We start from the raw sequence: 23,023 nt of genomic DNA on the forward strand, positions 1-23,023 counted from the left end.
CCCTTTAACGGTCAAGCCAGCCGGCCCTTTACTTATGACACAGGCGCACGCTTGGCACTACTTTGTTGATGCACGTGTGGCTACTGCGCACACAATTCACAAACACAGAAAATATTTTTTTATTTGGTTTGGAGTGTACTTTGGGGGTTACAGCACCCTTTAACGGTCAAGCCAGCCGGCCCTTTACTTATGACACAGGCGCACGCTTGGCACTACTTTGTTGATGCACGTGCGGCTACTGCGCACACAATTCACAAACACAGAAAAAAGTGTTTTATTTGGTTTGGACTGGAGTGTACTTTGGGGGTTACAGCACCCTTTAACGGTCAAGCCAGCTGGCCCTTTACTTATGACACAGGCGCACGCTTGGCGCTACTTTGTTGATGCACGTGCGGCTTCTGCGCACTCAATTCACAAACACAGAAAATATTTTTTTATTTGGTTTGGAATGTACTTTGGGGGTTACAGCACCCTTTAACGGTCAAGCCAGCCGGCCCTTTACTTATGACACAGGCGCACGCTTGGCACTACTTTGTTGATGCACGTGCGGCTACTGCGCACACAATTCACAAACACAGAAAATAGTTTTTTATTTGGTTTGGACTGGAGTGTACTTTGGGGGTTACAGCACCCTTTAAAGGTCAAGCCAGCCGGCCCTATACTTATGACACAGGCGCACGCTTGGCACTACTTTGTTGATGCACGTGTGGCTACTGCGCACACAATTCACAAACACAGAAAATATTTTTTTATTTGGTTTGGAGTGTACTTTGGGGGTTACAGCACCCTTTAACGGTCAAGCCAGCCGGCCCTTTACTTATGACACAGGCGCACGCTTGGCACTACTTTGTTGATGCACGTGTGGCTACTGCGCACACAATTCACAAACACAGAAAATATTTTTTTATTTGGGTTGGAGTGTACTTTGGGGGTTACAGCACCCTTTAACGGTCAAGCCAGCCGGCCCTTTACTTATGACACAGGCGCACGCTTGGCACTACTTTGTTGATGCACGTGCGGCTACTGCGCACACAATTCACAAACACAGAAAATATTTTTTTATTTGGTTTGGAGTGTACTTTGGGGGTTACAGCACCCTTTAACGGTCAAGCCAGCCAGCCCTTTACTTATGACACAGGCGCACGCTTGGCACTACTTTGTTGATGCACGTGCGGCTACTGCGCACACAATTCACAAACACAGAAAATATTTTTTATTTGGTTTGGAGTGTACTTTGGGGGTTACAGCACCCTTTAACGGTCAAGCCAGCCGGCCCTTTACTTATGACACAGGCGCACGCTTGGCACTACTTTGTTGATGCACGTGCGGCTACTGCGCACACAATTCACAAACACAGAAAAAATATTTTTTTTTTAGCACTTGGGGGGAGCACCCCTGACGGACAGAGCACCCCCTGGACAACACTACTGCACCCCTTTAGGACTGGGACACTGCACAGGACTTTGGAGTGGACACAGCCCCTATGGACAACTGACTGCACAACACAGTCCAGCCAGCCCCTATGGACTTTGAAGTAGTGGACACAGCCCCTATGGACAACAGCAGCACAACACTACTCTGCACTACACTACACTACACAGCCCAGCCAGCCCTAACTCCCACCCTCCCTCTTCACTGTCCACAGCCGAGTGAAAAAATGGCGCCGACGCGGGTACCTTATATAGGATCCAAAACCCGCGAGACCCGGAAGGCGGGATGATGACGTTTTGCCTCGATTTCAGATCCGAGTCAGGCGGGAAAAGTCGAGCCTGACTCGGATCGGCCTCGGATCGGGGGGCTCAGAGGGGTTCGGATTTCAGAAATCCGAACCCGCTCACCCCTACCTTGGACATAACAGGCCACAAAGTGAAAAACAAAGAATATGCAGTCATGATCTTACTTTACCTCTCAAACATATGCGATAGTGATGACATACCTTGTCCTTAATGGTATTTCTTCCTTTCTTTTTCTATTGCTTTTGACTTTTTTTTAAATAAATTTCTGTCTTATCACATTTGTGACATGCGGAAATACAAAACATGTTTTTGCAGACATTGGCAAGTGTATCTCCTTCGTCATGTAATGACTTTGCTCAAATCTGAGCTTAGTCAACCTGTGGCTCAACAGCTTTTGTGGTACTGCAAGTTCCAGCAGTACCAGTCTTGTTGTTCCAAAATAGCTGCAGGGCCATGGAACTTCTATCTCCACTCTCTTCTATGTCGCTAGGTGACTTGCAACACGTGTAACAGAATCCTTTCTGTCCTTTATTCCTCCTCACCTTTAATCTGCTTCCCCTCCCGCACCCATTCACCTGTCTACACTGTACCTCCCTGTCTCCATGACAACTGGCTCTGGGTAATGGGAGCATCCATTTGGTCACCATAGAAACCAAAGCATTTGCTGGCCCTTCTGTATATCCAGCAGGCAGACAGCACAGTATATATATATATATATATATATATATATATATATATATATATATATATATATATATGTGGTGTTACTGTAGTTTGGTTGTATAATGTAAAGTGTACAGTTGATTGCTGAAAACAAAGGTGGAAAGCATGGATGAGAAATGTGCGATAAGAGTGAGAGGGTGATTTTACAAGATGATGCAATTGATAAATTAGTGAAAGTAACATCAATTATGTCTAAGGGGCAGAAGTTAAGAAGTTCATTTTAGTCTCTAAAGCGATGTTTAAAGCAATTATGCATGTGTTATGTAAAATAATAGCTAAAGGAATTTGAAAACAACAAAAAATAAAAAAATCATACTTTTAAATCCTTCACAGGAAATGAGGATGCAATTTTTGGAGACATCAGGGACATATAAACCGGACAGGGGGAGAGTGTGTGGGGGGCAGCAGGAGAGAAGAAAGAGGAGGAGAAGACTAGGAGAGTCCAATGGGAGCAGAGAAGGAGTATTGAAAAAAGAAATGGGGGGAGGGTGACAGGACGGAGGGAAAGAGATAACCAGGGAGGAGAGGAAGAGGGGGAGGGGGGAGGCTGTTGCATGAAACAGCCACACAAAGGACCGGGGTTGTGAAAGAGAGAAAAGCGGGCAGCAGAGCAGGAACAAGCCCCTCAGACACACAAGGTGACCAGGAATGAGGTGAGTACATTGCAGCCAGCGATGTATAATCATTAGCAAAACAGGGCAAAATTGCTAGTTGGAATCTGGTAACAGGATCTGCAGAGCAGCATGATAAGACAGAACAACATACTGTAGCAAGCCAAACAATGGTGCAGTGTAGAGAATAGCATTGCATGATGCAAAGCAATAATACAACTATAACACAAACCAATACTATAACATAGGAAATAGCACAACATGCAAAGCCAAGCACAATACTCATATCAATGACATGATCTGAGCATTATTTTCACATGCACAGCAATAACGTTTGGATTGTAAACTAATGATACTTACAATAAATTATAAACATAGCATGCATACCGCATTAGTGTTACATAAAAACAACTATGCAAATGTAAGCAGAGGAGATGTACTCAATTAGGTCTGCAGGATTTTCCATTTTTGTGAAAGGTGAGTTTCTCTTTAAAGTTTGGACCCATAGTGTCCAAGACTGTATTATCGAGCCATGCACAGCATTTTGGTGACAGCACAATAACACACATCACGGTGTATATAATGCAGAGCACATTACACAAATGTACATACCAAGTCATCATCACCATTTATGTTATATGAACATCACTGTATCTGTATTTCACTTCTAAGCACACAGACAATAGCTGACATTTGATGGGAGAGATGATAAACACTGATATGCTTTGTCTATTCTCCACATTTTCTTGAATGAAAGCTTTAGCAAGCAAGTCTCTTTGCCTATATATATATATATATATATATATATATATATATATATATATATATATATATGTATATATGTATATCAGTATTGTTATCATGGTATGTTTAAGTTAGTCATTCTGTTTGTATATCACGTAAAGCTGTATAAGTTTATGACATTAATAAAGATATGTATACCATGATACAGACAGATGTAGCATTACAGACTCTTGTGCAACAATTCAGTTGCAAATTAATTACTGCAGATATTTATGCATAATATATTTTGCATTCATTTATGTAGACCTGTAATCCACACCTGGTTTAATTAAGTGGCATCTCCAGCAGCTGTACTGTATATGTATAGAAACTGATTGAATTTTGTACACAATATTGAGGTCTAGGGGCCTAGGTATCAAGCTTATTTTTACATAAAATAGCAGATAAGAACTATTTGGCCCATCTTGTCTGCTCTTTAAGGTTGGTTTTAGGGGTAGAATTGGATTAGTGGTTTTGGTTAGGGTAGTAATGTTAATATTTTAGGATCAGGGTTTGGGGTAAGGGTTGGGGTGTTAGGGTAGTAGGATTAATTATGAGCATTTTGGGTATGTGTTAGGGTTTAAGATTAATGAGTCTATGTACTAATAATCAAGGTACTGTCGCAATTATTATGTATCTTTCTTGTAGGGAATATTACAATTTTTTATGAAAATATCCCTGCTATGTACCAAGGGGAACTAGCATGGACAGCGGTTGCAGGATATCTAAGAAATCTCCTGCATTGTGCCTGCCATTAGTACATCAGAATAATACATAAATTTCATAATTTTATGCAAAAATCAGCTTGATACATGTGTCCTAACGGCGATATGGATACAAAATCACGGCGGGCATAGCGATTATTAGTACATAGGACCTCATTCAGAGGCGGTCGGAGGATGCAAGCGGTCGCTCAGATACTGGGCGGCCACTTGCATCCTGACCGCCCGCCTCTGTTGCGGTTGTTAGGCTGTGGGTTTACACCCACAGCTCTAACGACCGCTCGGGTGATGGTCGCGATGGTCAGAGACCATCGCGACCATCGGGGCTTACGACGAGACCCTAGGGTAGGGTCTCACTTGTCGTAAGCCCCGGAGAGCTACTGGCTCTGTCAGAGCCGGAAGCTCTCCACTGACATCACTAGTGATGTCAGTGGGGCCTCCCCCAAACGGTAGGCGTTCCCATGGGAATGCCTCCGTTTGGGCTGCCACCCCCCCCCCCGGCCCGCCTTCCAAACGGGGCGAGCTGTCAATCAACATCGACAGCTCGCCCCCTTTGGAAAGAGACCCGCTACGACCAGCGCTGTCGGTCGTAGCGGGTCTCACGCATGAGCCGGCTCCCTCATGCGCACTGGCCAAACATCAAGGCGGCCGTGCGGTCTTCGTACGGCCGCCTCTGAATAAGGTCCATAGACCCATAAGAGTTATGGTATTAGGATTTAGGGTGAGGGTGTTAGGGTGAGAGTTAAATTATATGAACAGATATTCACGGCCAGGTCACCAAGGTACAGTTGGGGAGAGTGTCCAGCGTGGAGAGCAGAACCCGTAGGGGAAAGGCTTAAAACACTCAGAGGTGTATCAAGCAAGTGTTATCTCATTGCAATGTTCAAGCAGGGTGACCAGTAAATTGTGTCCCGGACATGGATTAAGCAGGTGTTTGAATTGGAGACAGGCCAAAGCGCAGTTTCTTCGAAGTAGTTTTACAGTAGTAGAAATTTCAGGTTGAATCTGAACCAATTGGTTTATTGCTTAAAGAAGAGCAAATTGTACTGTGTTAAGGCCCCACACACGGAGTGATATAGTGACCGATCTGTCGGATTGGAACGATATCGCAGCTATATCGTTCCGTGTGTGGGCATGATATCTGCCATTGTGCGCTCCAGTGAGGTCATCCATTGCTCCTCCAGAGCTACGTCTGCACAAGAGATCTGGGGAATTGACCGACGATGTCATGCTAGTCTATGCGGGAGGGAAAGGGGGGGGGGCATATAGGGCGGTCAGGCAGTGGATCGCTCAGTGTGTGGGGACCGCCCAATATTTTTAATGCCTCAGTGATGTCACTAATTCCTATTGAATTCATAAACTAAACATTGGTTCAAACTACAAAATGGCTGCCTCCAACTTGGTATAGGGCACGCTCTGAATCAGGGCCGGTCTTTTTTTTTTTGTTAGAACGGCCTTCTGGCCGCTCGCATAGCTGTGGGTGACCACCCACAGCTATAGCGAGCGGCCATGATGATGGTTGCGATGGTCAAGACCATCACGACCATCGGGCTTGCGACGAGACCCTTTTGGTAGGATCTCGTGGCCGCAAGCCCCAGAGAGCTTTCGGCTCAAACAGAGCCGAAAGCTCTCCCACTGACATCACTTGTGAGCGACGGGTTGTCCTTCGCTATCCGGGTCTCGCGCATGCGCACGACGGAGCTGGCTCTGGGCCACCATCGACCCGGTTGCGAGCGCTCAGCGCTTGCGACCGAGTCTGAATCAGTACCTCAGCCCCCACTTTTCTACTGCCTTTTGCCTCTGTAAAGGGGCCTACGCAAGGTACAATTTGCAAACTATCCAATCTCGTTTGTGATTTCCCTTGAAATCCTGAATAAACGATATTGTGCCTACACATGGAACGATTCTACAAACGTCCAAACGATATAGATTGGTCGTTAATGACTGCAAATCGTTAACGATATATTGTTTGGCAGAACATAACAGCACGATGTATGTTCTGTCTCTCCGTCGGCTGGTATAAAATGGAGGAGAGATGTGTGCCAAATCGTGAAAGATAGGTCGATATCTTTCTGCAGGGTCAAGAGATAAGCGACAGCAGGAGCATGCATTGGCCTCGTGATCATCCCCACACACTGCACTTTTTAAATGATTGGTCGTTCCAATCAATCGAAAACGGACAAATAGTGGAAAAAATTGTACCGTGTGTTGGGGCCGTTACTGAGCTATTTCAGACTTTCCCTTTTTTTTTCCTCTACTATTCTGAGGTAAATATTGTGTGTGTTACTGTACAACTAGACAATTAGACAGTCATGCATTAACAGTGAGGTGAGTTTCTTTATTTCTTGGTACCACAGGAATAAATACACTTGAATAATTGTATCCCCATCAGTGGCAAACGCAGGATTTCTAGAGGGGGGGTTTCCAAATGCTTGATTTTAGAGTGAGTGTGGCCAGTCTATGAAGAGGGTAAAATTAGCACTTATCCATCTTTAATATGCATCATACAAAGTGTATTGTGTGTCATAATCCAGGCATATACAGGATCAGAGATCACAGTAAGCCATTAGATGCGGCAGTAGGGCCATCCTGCCTGAGCTGAATGTTTTTATTTTAGATGTGGGCACCATTCCAGAGTATTACAGCAAGTCCGGGAGTCTGGTGGAGCAGCAGAATAACCTAGCACTGCCCTGGACATAAATGTACATATTGGGCTCTATAGCAGCACATCCCTAACAGTGCATGTTTTGCAGACCTCCTAGTTGGTGCACAGGTGTATTTATTACTGGCAAACACATGATAAAAGATCCATAGGTGGTGCTGATTATTTAATTTGTGATACTGAGAAGAATATACAGCACTAGTAAAATTATATTATAGTACTATTTCTATTGTGGTCATGGTGTGGGCTGGGGAGGGGGGTTTCCAGGCAGACTGAAGCCCCCCCTGCTTTTGCCTATGCCCATGTCTGAGCAGCTCTGTTTGCTACCTCTATAGCTAGAGTTTCACTGCGTAAACAGGTACAGTAACTATCTGGGCCTTCTTAGACCGATATGTACAGCAGTGTTTGAGATACAGCTGTGGGAAAATAACAGTATGCTTTCCCTATGTTGTTGATCCCTTCTCTTTTTGCTTAATAAGAAATTTTGGAGTATTTTTGGGTGAGTTACAACCACCAGATTTATTTGAAATGAGAGACTGCTTCCGGTTGACTGTCTGGTATAGATTTTATTGATTAGAATGAAGGGGACTTCATATTCAATATTTTACTGAAGGGAGCATTCTATCTATATCTTAATGGGAACATATACTATTTATTAAATGGGATGTAGTCGGCATTCTGGTGGTCAGAATCCCGAAGCTGAAATCCCGACGGCAGTCAAAATCCCGGCTCCAGAATCCCTACTGTTGACATCCCGACGGTAAGGTTAAGGGATAGGGTTAGGCACTAGGCTGAGGCTTAGGGTTAGACTGTGGTGGGGTGGAGGGTTAGGTTTAGGCTGTGGGAGGGGAGGGTAAGGTTTAGGGGTAGGGTTAGATACTTACCCACCTACAAGCATCGGTATTTCCAACCAGTCGGCTCTGAGCACCAGTATTCTGGGGTCCAGGATTATCAGGAGGGGGCAAATGCTACTTAGTATTGTTCCAGGCATTCATAAATGCAGGGGCCTGAGCAAACCCTTAGAATGCAGGCGGTTTCAAAATGAACGCATATTGGCGGTGATTTGGGTAGCAACCCTCCAAAATGCTGAATAGTAAATCCTACATATTTGAGGACATAACCACCAGCAGTACACTGGAATAAAACCACCCTTGATAAATTTACCTTTTGGGCCTCTTAATTCATAGGCCCATTGAATTTATAGTTTGCTAAAATTTAAGGTAGCCTTGTTATTAATTGGAGCACCAAATTTGTCCCTGGTGTATATATAAGCCTGATGTCAAAGGGTTGGACTCACGTATGTGTGTGTATAATATATGGTGTATGTATGTGTCTGTGTGTGTGTGTGTATGTATGTGTGTGTATATATATATAAATATATATATATAAAATGTTATGAGGCAAATGGTTAGATAAGGAGGTTGAGGTGCAGTGGCAGATATATATATCTGTATCAGAAAACATGCCTTGAACATTTGCATAGGGAAAAACTACAATATAGGGTTCGGAAACCATGTTCATAACTTCATATAGGGTAGAAAACAGATGAGGAAGGAAAATAAGGCAAATACATGTTCAAGCAGACTATCTACAGCCGTGGCCAAAAGTTTTGATAATAACACAAGTATTGGTTTTCACAAAGTTTCCTGCTTCGGAGTTTTTAGACCTTTTTGTCAGATGTTACTATGGTATACTGAAGTAAAATTACAAGCATTTCTTAAGTGTCAAAGGATTTTATTGACAATTACATTAAGTTTATGCAAAGAGTCAATATTTGCAGTGTTGTTCCTTCTTTTTCAAGAGGAGGGTGGACAAACAAAAACCCACAAATTCTGACAAACTCCAAGCATTGATTAGGCAAGAATGGGTGGTCATAAGTCATTATGTGGCCCAGATGTTGATTGACAGCATGCCAGGGTGAATGGCAGAGGTCTTGAAAAAGAGGGTCAACACTGCAAATATTGACTCTTTTAGGGGTATTCAATATGGAGCGAAAACGCAGTTTCTGTGAGGTTTTCGCTCGGATGACGTCATTTTCGCCGGTTTGACTTTTACACCGTATTCAATTTGAAAACTTTTCGCCGGTGCGAAAAGTATATTGCATTCGACCCTGCAGAAAAGTTTCACCAAGGAATGGGTGGCGAAAAAAAGTGCATAATTGGGGTTTTGGGGTGTGACATTTGGGAAACCACCCTACAACCTTCAGACAGTCCCCCAAAGGTAAACTGTGTCAAAAAATAAAAAAAAAATACCTCAGAGGACCCCAAAAAAAGCACTTTCAGAACAAAAATTGGGGGGTACAAAGTTAAAAATAGTGAAATACAATCTAAGGGGGTCCCCAAGTATGCCCCAGGTGTTTTTTTTCATTGGAGGTGTTTGCGGCAGGTGGATTTTTCAAATTTTTTAAAACTTCACTTTAGCAACTTTTAAATATGCTCAGCCCCATTTTCAAGTACCCCAAATTTGCTGGGACTACTTATTTTCAGCCCAAAACACTTCTAAATACTATTCTTCACCACCTTCCCAAATCCCCAAAATAGCAGCTATTGAGCCCGTTTAAAGACCCCAAAAACCTTCAACAGGGCTAATCGGGGGTATCCAGAGTGAACCCCCAAGTCAGAGCATCTTTTTGGGGGTGTTAGGGTCATTTCCCCTAAAATCAGCGAAGTCTTCGCTGATTTCACATTCGCCGGGTGCCGTTTTCGACGATTTCATATTGAATACGGGTATAATCGGAGGCGTGCCCGATACGTTTTCGACGGCAAAAGCTCTGATGTGCGGCGAAAACTTTGACCCGCATAGACGGCGAGGTTTACGTTTCATATTGAATACCCCTATTTGCATAAACTTAATGTAATTGTCAATAAAACCTTTGACACTTATGAAATGCTCTTAATTTAACTTCAGTATACCATAGTAACATCTGACAAAAAGGTCTAAAAACTCTGAAGCAGCAAACTTTGTGAAAACCAATACTTGTGTCATTCTCAAAACTTTTGGCCATGGCTGTATATTCAGATTGTCAAAAAATACATGTACAGACAGGTCAAGACCAATAGACACCCTCAGAAGATCAGGAGAATTGGCAGATATAGATCACAGACACATATCCAGACAAAGGGCCTGATTCAGAGCCGGACGCTCTGACCAGAGCGCTCGCTCTGAATCAGGGCCGGCCTACCTAAAATCGGAGCGGCCTCCTGGCCGCTCGCATAGCTGTGGGTGACCTCCCACAACTTATGCGAGCGGCCAAAAAGATGGTCGCGATGGTCAAGACCATCGGGCTTGCGACGAGACCCTTGTGGTAGGGTCTCGTCTGCCGCAAGCCCGGAGTTCTTTTGGCTCTATCAGAGACAAAAATACTCCCACTGACCACTAGTGATGTCAGTGGGGCCGGACCCAGACGGTAGGCGTTCCCATGGGAACGCTTCCATCTGGGCAGCCACGCCCCCGGCACGCCCACCAAAGGGGGCGTGCTGTCAATCACCATCGACAGCACGCCCCCTTTGGAGCGAGACCTCGAGCGGCGGCTTCCCCGTCACTCGCCGGGTCTTGCGCATGCGCACGACGGAGCAGCCTTCGTCGTGCGCATGCGCATTTAGGTAACATCGACCCGCTTGCTAGCATACAGCGCTCGCAAGCGGGTCTGAATGAGACCCAAAGTCCTGACAGACAGGACAAAAGAGAGAGCTCATTCAGAAAGCAGTGAAAACAGACAGGACAGAGGTCCTGATTCAGGCCCGCTCGCAAGCACTATGTGCACGTGAGCGGGTCGATGTTTGGCCACTGCGCATGCCGGAGCCGGCTCCGACGTGCGCATGCGCGAGACCCGGCTAGCGACGGAGATATGCAGAAGAGAAGACAGCCAAGTCCAGACAGATCTGGATAGAAGAGACACACAAAGAGCCCCAAAGGAGAAAACACAAACGGGCACCTTTCAATAAAGGATAGAAGACAGATCCAGACATGTCAAGACAGGTAGACATGTTCAGACAGACCGACATAGCTCCAGACATACAAATGGATACATGTCCATACATACAGGAGATACATATTTATCCAGACGTACAGAAGGAAAGATAAACATGTCTAGACAAAAAGGAGGTAAGACGGCTGCACATCCAAATACATGTATGTGCACAGAAGAATAGGGGAACAGAAGAAAAAAAACATAGTGGGCCAGAAATGGGAAGGTGGTAGGGGAAGATGCCTGCCAGCGCTTGGAGCCGACACAACCCCCCACACACATTGCCTTCCCATCTGCAACAACCCCAGTGGCCCCACACCCAACTCTACCCTTGCTGCACCAAACGAGGGATGGGAACAGATAAGAGACTTTGGGGTGACAGATGACAGAGAGAGAGAAGGGGACAGAAGTGAGAGACATTGGGGGTACAACACTGGAGAGACAAATTAAGGGCATGAGGCTTGAGAGACGGGGGGGTTATGAGGCTGGAGAGACACTGGGGGAGGCATGACAGTGGAGAGCCACAGGGGGGCATGAGGTTGGAGTGACTGGGGGGCGGTGGAGGATGAGTAGACACTTGGGGGGCATGAGCTTGTAGATACATGGTGGGATGCATGAGGTTGTAGAGAACATTGATGGATGGACTGGAGAGACACAGAGGGGATGAGGCTATATGGCAGACACACTTGCTAGCAATTTGGGGAATAATGGGTCAGAAATACTAGTTTATACATGTACATGAACATCTAAAACATTAGTGTTCAACCCCAGAAAGACACATGTACAAGCATCGGAACCATAACACAGACTTAAAAGACTGATGCACTAAAGGGGAAACTGCGTTAAAAGTCCCTAAACTGGAGTTTTACGGCATTTTCCATATGTAATAAGCATCGGAATGCAATGCGAAGAAGCCTATGGGCTTCTTATCAGGACGCATACCCTGAGAGGGATCTGATCAGATCCTTCCCATAACCCCCTGCGCAGAAGGACGCCAGAGGGACTTCTGCATGGTAAACCCGAAAGTCCCTCTGTCCGGGGGCATCGCAGAGGACCGCTCTTATCTGGAAATCTCATTTCTAGGTACATACCGTGGTAATCAACCACGATATGTACCCGAAGAGATGCGGGATGTACCGCTTCGCAGTAACACAACTCTTCCTACCACCAGATGCATATGTTTGTTGTTCACATAAATGATTTATTGTATTTTACAACATTTATTTTCTTTATGAAAAGGCAGAAGGGACTGGCAGAAAGAGAAATACACTACCCCAAGGTCCGGGTTAGTTTGGTGAGGCAAATTCAATTAGCGGTGATGGCTACAAGGTGCTGGCTTTCCAGCCATTTCAGAGGGGTCTTGCGAACACCAACACTGCACAATTTTCATAGTGCCCCATTGAGGTGCACAGAAACCCCCCTGCATTGTTGGGGTACCGCAATAAGCGATGATGTTCACAACCTCCTGTGGTGACTGTACATCCCTGCTAATTAAATTGCCCTCTAATGGTGCATACACACAGAGCGATCAGACAGCGATAACGATATCGCTGTCTCATCGTCCTGCACCCTCCTAGTGTGCTGGATGATCAATATCAATCATCCAGCACACCACCAACTCACCAATGACTATAGCGACCCGCGATCACCGATCGTGGGTCCCTATAGTAACCTGGTCGGTATCGACCAGGTTGGCCTGCATGCACGGGCGATGGACGATATCGCTATCGTCCATACGTGCCCGTGCATCGCAGGTCGTTGGTGGGTTGGAAGGGATCCAAAAATGCACAATATGAACAATAACAATATGATCAATATTGTTATCGTTCATATCGTGCATTTAAATCGCTTAGTGTGTGCGCACCATAGGACACACACAACCAGGAAACCACAAGACGCAGCCAGTTAGTTGAAGATATTTACAAGATTTGGGCTGTAGTAAAGATAAAATGTGTGCAGTGCTTTAGGAACCATTTAATCCCTAGGGAATATTTTTGTCATCTGACCAATTTGCACATAGGCAGCCAGGTTTGGGAGCTCTTGTCCCGTTTCTAAAAAGGTGGACAGGTGAACCGAAATCTTTTACACAGATTCCCAATGATAAGAACAGTAAACCAATGTATATAAAGAATCAAGGCAAATATAACAATAAATTAAATAGAAGTTCAAAAGACTTACAAAATAGTGGGTGATGGCGCAATTTGTCTCTTCGCCCTCATCCCACTAAGATGATACAATTTACCACACCACAGTGGCTGGCGCATTAAAGCTGTCATTAAGTCCCACACACCTATGTAGCTACCTACCACATTTCCTTGATACCCATTGCACATTGTTATTTTTCACCTTTGTAATAGGTCTTTGAAGCTCTGGAGATGCTTCCATAATAGCACAGTGTTTCTTTATACATTAAACTAGTACAAGGAAAGGAAAAGTTATAAATATAAATTTTATTGTATGTTAAAGCAGTGTGGCTTGGCATAACATGGTATAGGTTGCACCTTGCCGGGTTTTCTGCATGAATTCTGTTTCCTTGGAAGTTCCTAGTGTAGTGCGGTAGGCTTCCTAAATGGCCGTCGTGGTCTATGCAGCCAGGTCCTGCTGTGCTCTGCTGTCTGGTGATCTTTTTCCTCCCTTGGCTTCAGCGGCTGAGCTACAATGCTGTGACTTCCCGGTGGCCCCTTCCTGGTTACGTGATGGAATTCTCCGGTGTCTTAAGTGTGCCAGCTGCTAGATACTTCTCTCTGTCTTTCTTCAGCCTGGATCTGTGGTTTGGGGCGTACTGGGAGTCGTCCGCCGCAATCTTGAGCCTACTCTCCTGCTTATCGGAGCTCTCTGCTGTCGCAGCTCTTTTGAGTCTATGGTTGCTGGCTCTTCCCCCGTTCCAGCGGTGCGTTCATCTCCCTGTCTCCTCCTGGTGGTCTCTCTTGGGCCTGCTGCCCTCTCCTGGACGGCCTGAAGTGACGGTCCCTGGATAGGTGGGCCCTGTGACCCGGACTCCAGGTACCTCCTGGTCCTTGTTTGATGCCACCTGCAAACACTGCTTCTACAGCCTTCACAGTGGTATCTACTCCTTTTTTTCCCCGGCTATTCTCCGGCGTAGCTACTCGTTTGGTGTCCTTATTTCTTTTCATTCCCTGGACTCTATTTGGTGCCCTTTATTTTAATATCTGGGTTGCCTCTTTAAGTTGAATGTTGTGACTCTTTCCCTGGTGCCTAATTTTTATTCCAATTTGATTATTTTTCCTGCCCTCTCCCCTATCCATCCTAGTTTATTACATGTTTTACTGCTCCTAGTGATTTTATTACCCATCATTGACTGCACATCCACCATGAGTAAATCTGGATACACTGCAGGTGCACTGGATAAACTGGAATAATTTGCCTGCTCTTCTCACATCACAGTCTGTTCTCTTCAACAGATTCTACAGGTTATTAGCGCCTCTGAACAGAGGGTTATTAACAAGATTGGAGAACTACAAGTGGCATGACATGACCTTCAGAAAATTCAGGATAGGGTTAGGAAAGCTGAACATTGGATTTAAGAGCTTGAGCACCTCACACCTTCTATGAAAGACTAACTCTCCAATCTGTCCTCTCAAATGGCTGGCCCCCCTTGGGAGGGAAAATGTCTTCTTGGGAGTATTTTTTTCTTTTGAAAAAATGGCAGATGTGTAGTTCACATACTGTATTTCTGTTTTGATACCTGTTTGCTCTCTGATACCTCTGTAGCTGCGTTGGTATACATTTGGGTTAACTTTATGCTACGCGGACATGGATGGTGCCTTCAGATCATCATTTTGTTGTTCTTATGCCTTGTGACCAGATGACCTTCATTTGCCACCCAATCACAGATTAGTCTTCAATCCCCACTGGATCTTTGAGTATTAGGGATTCCCTTTTACCATCAGTGACAGTTTGTTACTTATGCAGTGGATGGGTAATGCACTGCCACCACCAAACTCCTACCTTCAGCAATTGGAACTGCTAAGTATGCCTAGACAAGTTGCGGCCACACCTCCTGATTGGTGTCAGCTGATACCTCCAATTCAGAACAGCTGGAGAACTAAATAGTGTTTGGCACAATTCTGTTGTCACAGGATTCAGATGCAGTTGTTGTAAAGGCAAGATGTTTATTGTTCAATGTCTTCAAAAAGACTATTCGCCTTGCTGAAGGTGCTCAAGGTAAATCACAGCATACAAAGATGTTATAGCAGCATCTCTCAGTCAGCAGAGATCTTCACAGCAGTCCAATCCTTCTTGATGTTCAAAAAGATACACACAAACCAGGCACACAGGCCTCTTTTATGTCACTCCAATAACTAAGTGCATGTGCCTTGCATGCCCAAGGCATGCTCACCTTTAACATTGTCCCTAATGGACAGTGGGGAGTGGTCACTCCTCCGTGCCGAAGCCCATCCGTAGGGCTCGTCCCACGCCCAGGCACCGTTACGTCTAGGGTGAAAAAAGTTCCTTCCAAAATGTACTTCCAGGAATCTGCTATGGGGGACTTAGCTACCTCATCTGTCCAAATCTGGGCTCCAGGACTAGGCAGAGAAGATCCCCAGCCAGTAGTCTCCTGGCCAGTGGGGGGATGCTCCTTGAAGCTCCCTGAAAATAATTAGCTGACTGCATTGGCCAGTCACCCATGCACCTCCTCATACCACTTTCAGACATGAGGTTGCATGGGAAGGCAGTCCATTTCCCTGGAAGGGGCTGGGGGATCCAGCAACCCAAGCAGAGCCCTGGATCCCCTGGGACTTCCAGGGAAACAAAGTAAGTGCAATTCCCTTTAAATTCCCTTTAAATTATACATTTTATATACATAGTCACATATTTTAAATACATTAAATGTTAAAATACATACACTGAGCCTGTGCCCTGCAACAGGCTTTCACAGACCGCAGCACTGCAGCTCAGGACTGCACTCCTGACTCAGTGCTGCCACACCTTAACACATTTATATATTTTATTTAACAATGTATGTTTGTTATACTGTTGGCGGTACTGGGAGCTACTCTCCCGGTCCCTAGCACTCTGCAACACATGTTGCTGTCTGCTATCCTCAGAGCGCCGGGGGTTACCAGGAGCTGGGTTGCCTGGTCCCCAGTGCTACCAGCCCCTATTACATGCTCTCAATGCTGGGAATCCGGGGTGCGGACTCTCCCTGTACCCCAGCGGGCATTCACACAGCCCTGCACTGCAGGGGTGCCGGGAGCTCTGCTTCTGGTCCCCAGCAGTCAGCCAACATACAGTCCTGCAGCCCATGGACTATGTCCCAGCTGCAGTGGCTGAGTACACACTACCCCCTTGTGCAGTGCATTGCTGCATGGGGGAGCTGGGGCGCTGGGTGCTAGGCTCCCGATCCCCAGCGCTGCACCAGGGGGTAACACATAGCATGGTTGCGGCTGCCAGAGAGGGTCCTGGGCTGCGGCACATCGGTGCCTAGTGTCTGTAATACATTTACAATGACCGCCTAGCGCCTATACATTTCAAATATGGCACTGCAGCACAGGGCCGCGGCCGCCATTAAACATATGGGGGGAGCAGGGGGTGTCTGTTGTGGGACTGGGACCTGGCCACATGCCTTATGCAAGGTTTTTATGTATGCACAAGGATAATAATCACTTGCCCACACTAGCTGTTCTGTGGTGGTTTTACATCCACTTCTCCATTCTTCTTTACTTCTTTGGTTGCTTATCTCTAACTGCTGTGTTGCACATTGGTGCATTGCCCTGTTGTTACTCCGTTATCTCCATTTGAGTCAGAGGTCTAGGTTGTCACATACCGCTTTTCATGTTTGCAATGTTTCATCTTTTTTGTCTGTTTTGTTATTTTATTTTTTATGGGTGTAACATTTTCAAATCTTTAATAAAACTTATGCGTATTATTGTAACCCGTCATTGTCCCCAACTCCTAATATTTGGTAAACTAGTGTGCGGATCCCAGGTTGTTATAGGTCTATTGATTTTGTGACAAAATATATATATTACTTTGTATCTTTGACAGTACACAAACTTTTGTAATTTTGGATTATGTTACAACCTTTTAAAGTTTGTTTTTTATCTGCAGTTCTATAATAAAATATTATGGACAAAAAAGCATTTAAAAAAAAAAAAGTATGGTAATAATTATAATAATACAATAATTATCATGAGACATGGGAGCTGAAGGCAGCACCTGGCAGTGAGTAAAGGTTGTCTCTGCCTGCTATGACTCGCAAGTAGAGTGTCTGTATTTGCATACAGGGTGCAAATAATTTATTTGCATGCACTCTGAAGCAAGCATAGAATGGCGACTGTTTGTACATTTACATATTTTGCTAGGTGCTTTGTAAAACAAGCACATGACCGGTTCTCTTTATTACAATCGCTAGCGCACACCCTAATTTAGTCATTTTATAAATAAGGATAGACTGCTGAAATCTTGTATGTAGGTCCAGTGAATAGATGAAAACAAGCTGTGTAAGACGATGCGGAACCTTTTTGGCGCCGTATAAATAAAGGATAATAATAATAAAATGGTCATATCATGATCAGCCCAATACTGCAATCAATGTTGGGTTCTTGTCCACTGTGGCTATATGCTGACATTCTCCAGTATTGTTCTGCATGATGCTATAACCTACATGTGCCTCACATCTTATAAATACATGCTAGACATGATTTGCGTCTGAAAGTCTGCCATGATGTGTGCACATATCTGTGAACACAAAGCTATATTTTATAACAAACAGTACTGTGCACTTTTTGCCTAAATAAAGTGCAAAATGGCTGTTCTGCATGTTAACAGCTTTGGATCCATGTGTTCCTTGATTTCTAATGGGTGACACAGTTGTCTGAAACACGATGGCCAACATTTGGGGAAGAGCTGAAGTGGGCACTGGTAGAAGGATGTGAAGGCACTGAATTGGCACACTTGTGGATCAGTGCAGAAGTAAGATTATTGAAGAGCTAGTGGGGTGGAATGGGTGTTCCTTGCCACATGGATATGCACAGCTGATTCCACAAAGCTTTACTTTTGTGCAAGCTCTGAGTGGTTCTGTCTCGTCCTATACATTTACTTAGACCTCTTTTGTGCACTAATTACCCATGGGAAAGAGGCTTTTCTACACCTACTACAAGCAATGGGGTAAAGTGAGTGCAGTCGGGGCCAATTCAGAGATGGTGCTAATGCGATTGTTATTTTATTTTATTTATTACCAGTTATTTATATAGCGCACACATTTTTCCGCAGCGCTTTACAGAGAATATTTGGCCATTCACATCCGTCCCTGCCCCAGTGGAGCTTACAATCTATGGGCCTGATTCAGACCCACTCGCGAGCGGCTGTCCGCTCGCAAGTGGGTCGATGGTCTGCACTGAGCATGCGCACGACGGAGGGAGCTCCGTCGTGCGCATGCGCCAGACACGACGAGCGAAGGACTTTCCTTCGCTCGTTGTGTCCGATCAAAGGGGGCGTGCTGTCAATGTTGATTGACAGCACGCCCCCTTTGGTGGGCGTGCCGGGGGCGTGCCTCCCTGACGGGGGCGTTCCCACGGGAACGCCTCCCGTCAGAAGCCGGCCCACTGACATCACTAGTGATGTCAGTGGGAGTGATTTTGGCTCTGATAGAGCCAAAATCACTCCGGAGCTTGCGGTTGAAAACCTCAACCGCAGGCTCCGGCTCGCAATTTCGATGGTCGCGATGGTCACGACCATCGCGGCCATCAAAATGCACGCTCGTATAGCCTGTGGGTGGTGACCCACAGCTATACGAGCGTCCAGGAGGACGCTCCATGAAAATGGAGCCCGGCCCTCATGCAGAGCGTGCGCTCTGCTCAGAGCGTACGGCTCTGAATGAGGGCCTATATTCCCTATCTCACACACACACACACACACACACATATACACTAGGGGTAATTTAGTTAGGAGCCAATTAACCTACCTGTATATTTTTGGAGTGTGGGAGGAAACCGGAGTACCCGGAGGAAACCCACGCAAGCACAGGGAGAATATACAAACTCCACACAGGTAGGGTCGTGGTGGGAATCGAACCAACGACCTCAGTGCTGTGAGGCAGTAACGCTAACCATTACACCGTCTGTGCTGCCTGTTATGCACATCGAGCGATTGTTTGCCATCCTGCATGCGTATAAGCCGCACTGTGCATGCGCTGCGATTGTCTTGCGATTCCGCGCGCACAGAGGACCCATCCGCAAAGTGAGTTACAGGTAGTCATCATTTGGGGGAGGTAACGGGGGGTGTTTAATAAAACGCAGGCGTGTCTGACTGACATGCGTGTGAATAAATTAGCCCTTGTGATCTCCTACGCAGCATGAGGGCCCTCTGCGTGTCAGGAGAGCGGCCGAGTCACAAGATGGCCATTTGATGTGCGTCGATGTTACCGATATTTACACGGGTAAGTAACGTCATACGCATATGAGAAGGCAGCAGTGGTTGTCCTTATGCTTGGGTAAGCTTTATAACTATTAGCATATTTTCACAGCTGTGTTCTGTTCGAGATTGCAGCTGCGATCGCATTAGCGTCCATCTCTGAATCAGGCCCTCACTTGTCACTTAACAGGCCGTTCTGATGTTCTCGCTGATATTTTTAAGCTCTAAATGAGGCAAAACTGAGCTTTATTTTATATGAAAACCAGGAATGATTTTCATCTAAAATACAATGGGTACCTGGGCAACCTTGGTGTAAATTTAGAGGTCTGCAGTGGCAGAACTACCTAGTGTGACTGCTACCCCGCTTCCTTGCGAGACATGCACACCCTTCGGAGCAGAGCTGTGCACCCTGAATTCTGCAGTGGCACTGCCGAGCTCCTTCCTAATTTTATATAACAATGCCAGTGATGCACTGTTCCATGCTGAAATATACTGTATGTGTATGTATAATCCATTCTTGACAACAGAAGAATAGTTATCATAAAAAAAATATTGTAAAGAACACATGCATACAATATGATGATCTGCTCAAAGTCTGTGAGCGAGGGGGGACCTTACATATTCTGCCACATTTACTGTAAGCCTGAACAGAATACAGAAATATCAACAGCAGGGGTATCCCACACGCTGCACTTGTCATAGGTGTCACTCACTAGAGACCAAGGGGGAGATGTATCAAACTTTGGAGAGATATAAAGTATCAATCAGTTTTTAACTGTCATTTTTCAAACACAGCCTGTAAAATTATATTTAGCGGGCAATTTAATTGTTTATTTCTTTTGGGCGCATGACGAAGCAATTCAGTCGTTGCTTCGTTTGGGCACAAATAGCCGTGGATGTACACACGGCAGGGGTGCACCAGGTTTAGCCTCGCAAAGCAGCTAAACTTGTCTAAAGAACTACTTTGGGTGCCCTAAGTTCCAACTTATTGCACATTTCTGCTCACCACCTTGGGAGACTGCGAGAAAAAATGTGTGCAACCCACTGCTATTCGAGCCCAAGTGGAGCAACAACTGCATTGCACGTCGGGCGCCTAAAAGAATAGCCTGTTGAAAACCATTAAATCGCCTCCTTAGAAACTGATTGCTTGGTGCTGTACTGCAGCACCTCATTTGTTCCTCTTGACAGTTTACTCTGGATCAAGACTGCAGAGCACCAGGCAGTTGTTGACTCTAGGAGCAACACAGAACAGCTAGTGCATAGATTAGAATGGTAGCTTTTATCTGTAGGTCACAGCATTCCATCAGATTTAGGCTTCTTGCAAAAGTAGAGAGGAACCTTTTAAGAAGAATAGCGCTTATTGCTCAATAGTATGGCTTAAGAGTTGCCAACACCACTGAGAGGCAGTGATGATACAGATGGAATGTACACAACACACATCATAGAATGTACTGTACACAACATGTCCTCTTTATATAGAACAAAAGCAGTTTCCACTCCTAACAAATTTAAATAAGCACTTGAAACACTGGACCAATCCTAGTGGGTGATGTGATCATTGTGACCAATCTGTGAACGTTTGTGGGTGATAGCTTGTGCCAAAGTGCTGCCAGAAGACCAGGACATTTTCAACCAAGTCCCATTTTGCATATAATTCGAACGACGAGCGATATATCGTTAGCAGATCGTCGGGTGTGTACACCCGATGTGCTTGTGAACAACGTCGTTTTAGGTCTTTCAGTTTCATTTGAGGGTCAAACCATGTCAAAATAATTTACATTTGACATATGGTTTCACTGGTATTTGCTTCAGTTTGTAAATGCAAATCGGATTGGGTACTTGACCTACTAAAGAGAGTAAGTGGCAGGTCTAAACGGAAAACTCCCTTTTTGCTTTCTATTTGTTCCCCCTTTACAATGACCTGTAGATAGCTCTGCACTATCAGCAGTACATGTACTGCGAGAAGGAATGATCACAATGTAGACAGAAGCTCCCCTGTCATATTATTTTTCTGCCTTAGCCTTACAAAAATATAGCCCAATGTTTGTGGAGAACATTTTTTTTGTGTCCTAATGCTCAACCACTTCCCAGTCTAGAGATATTTGCACAAACCCCTACAAACATGAAAATCACTGTCTGGTATGATTTAAAGATGGCTGCCATTTCTTAAAGGAAGCACGTAAAATAAATATATTTGTGATTTTGAACTACTGCCATATAGGGGTGACAAAACGGATATATATATATATATTTTTTAAATAGAAAGACATTCAATTGTTATTCGCACTCCCTGCTGGGCGTCTATACGAATTGGCACCCTACGGAGCAAATCCATTTTCTCCATTTGGGTGCCCATTAGTAATTAACGTCCCTAGAAGTATCGGGTTTAGCCGTGCAAAGCAGCTAAACCCATCCAAAGAAGTAGTTAGGGCACCCGAAAAAAGGGGCTTTGCACACACTTCTCTCACATCTGGAGGCTGCGAGAAGAAATGTGTCCCCACGCGGCTTTAAGCTGTGCTGCAAGGACGATCTGATATTTCTGTGAACGACATCGTTCACAGACATATATCGTGTGTACAAACTCACAGATGCGCTACCGATATATTGCTAGTCGTTCTAGTAATGTGTACCCAGCTTAAAGCTGCATTGCCCTTTAGTTCCTGTTATGTTGTACAAAGTGTTTACAAGATGTGAAAATGCAGAGAGTAGTTCCAGGATGTGCTGCTGTATCTGAGGCTCATATCCTGTGTGTGCCCCTGGGGAAGAGTGATCTACAAAATCTAGAGTCACCGTGGCAGAACGGCGTGGTCTCCAGCTGTGGGGCCTCTGTAGTCGTGAGTTTCATCTTTACATGTGTCTCTCCTGCACCCCCAGCTCAGTGTTATGGCCTATGCGCCTTCTATCTTGCACTTACAGCAGCTGGGTGCCCAATACTAAGCACATAGGCTTTTCCCCATCACAAGAAGTTATTTTTATATGTGTGAGAAGAAGGTGCCATCTGTGTGCACATGCAGATCTGTATCTAGGGAGGGAGGCTTGTGCTGATTTCTTCTGTCACTTGTAAATGGTGGCTGACTGCTGGAGACAAGATATAGCTGCATATATTATAGGAGAGATAGGCACCCTGCATCTCTCTATCTGGTAAGTAGGCAATGTGATTTTTAAGATCTTCTAAGCGGGAAGTATACGCCGAGATTTGCCAAGCTGTCTTTATCTGAAAATGTTAAGGTTTGTACCACTGCCATTTTCAGTTGGGGACTGCCCAAAATCTGGCACAAAAACAGGTGCAAACAACATATGGCATATTCTAAAATGATCCATAATGTATAGTGGTTCTGAAAAATATGTTGGAGCTGTCCAGCTGCTTTGGAACTACACAGCCCATCATGCCATGCCATCTGAAGTCTAAAGAGGCACCATGGGACCTCTATTTGGGAGATAAG

At 45.1% G+C, this 23,023-nt stretch overlaps 1 protein-coding gene across 1 annotated transcript in view; it reads left to right on the plus strand.

The window, feature by feature from the left end:
• The first annotated feature begins 2,970 nt into the window (after positions 1-2,970).
• Positions 2,971-23,023, plus strand: part of LIMD2 (LIM domain containing 2) — a 38,660-nt gene continuing 18,607 nt past the window's right edge. The window contains exon 1 of the mRNA XM_088476729.1: positions 2,971-3,112. The gene's annotated coding sequence lies outside the window, so the exon portion shown is untranslated. The remainder of the gene's footprint in view (positions 3,113-23,023) is intronic.

The sequence above is a fragment of the Taudactylus pleione genome, unplaced genomic scaffold, assembly GCF_031769625.1.
Source record: "Taudactylus pleione unplaced genomic scaffold, aTauple2 ptg000192l, whole genome shotgun sequence".
Taxonomy (NCBI): domain Eukaryota; kingdom Metazoa; phylum Chordata; class Amphibia; order Anura; family Myobatrachidae; genus Taudactylus; species Taudactylus pleione.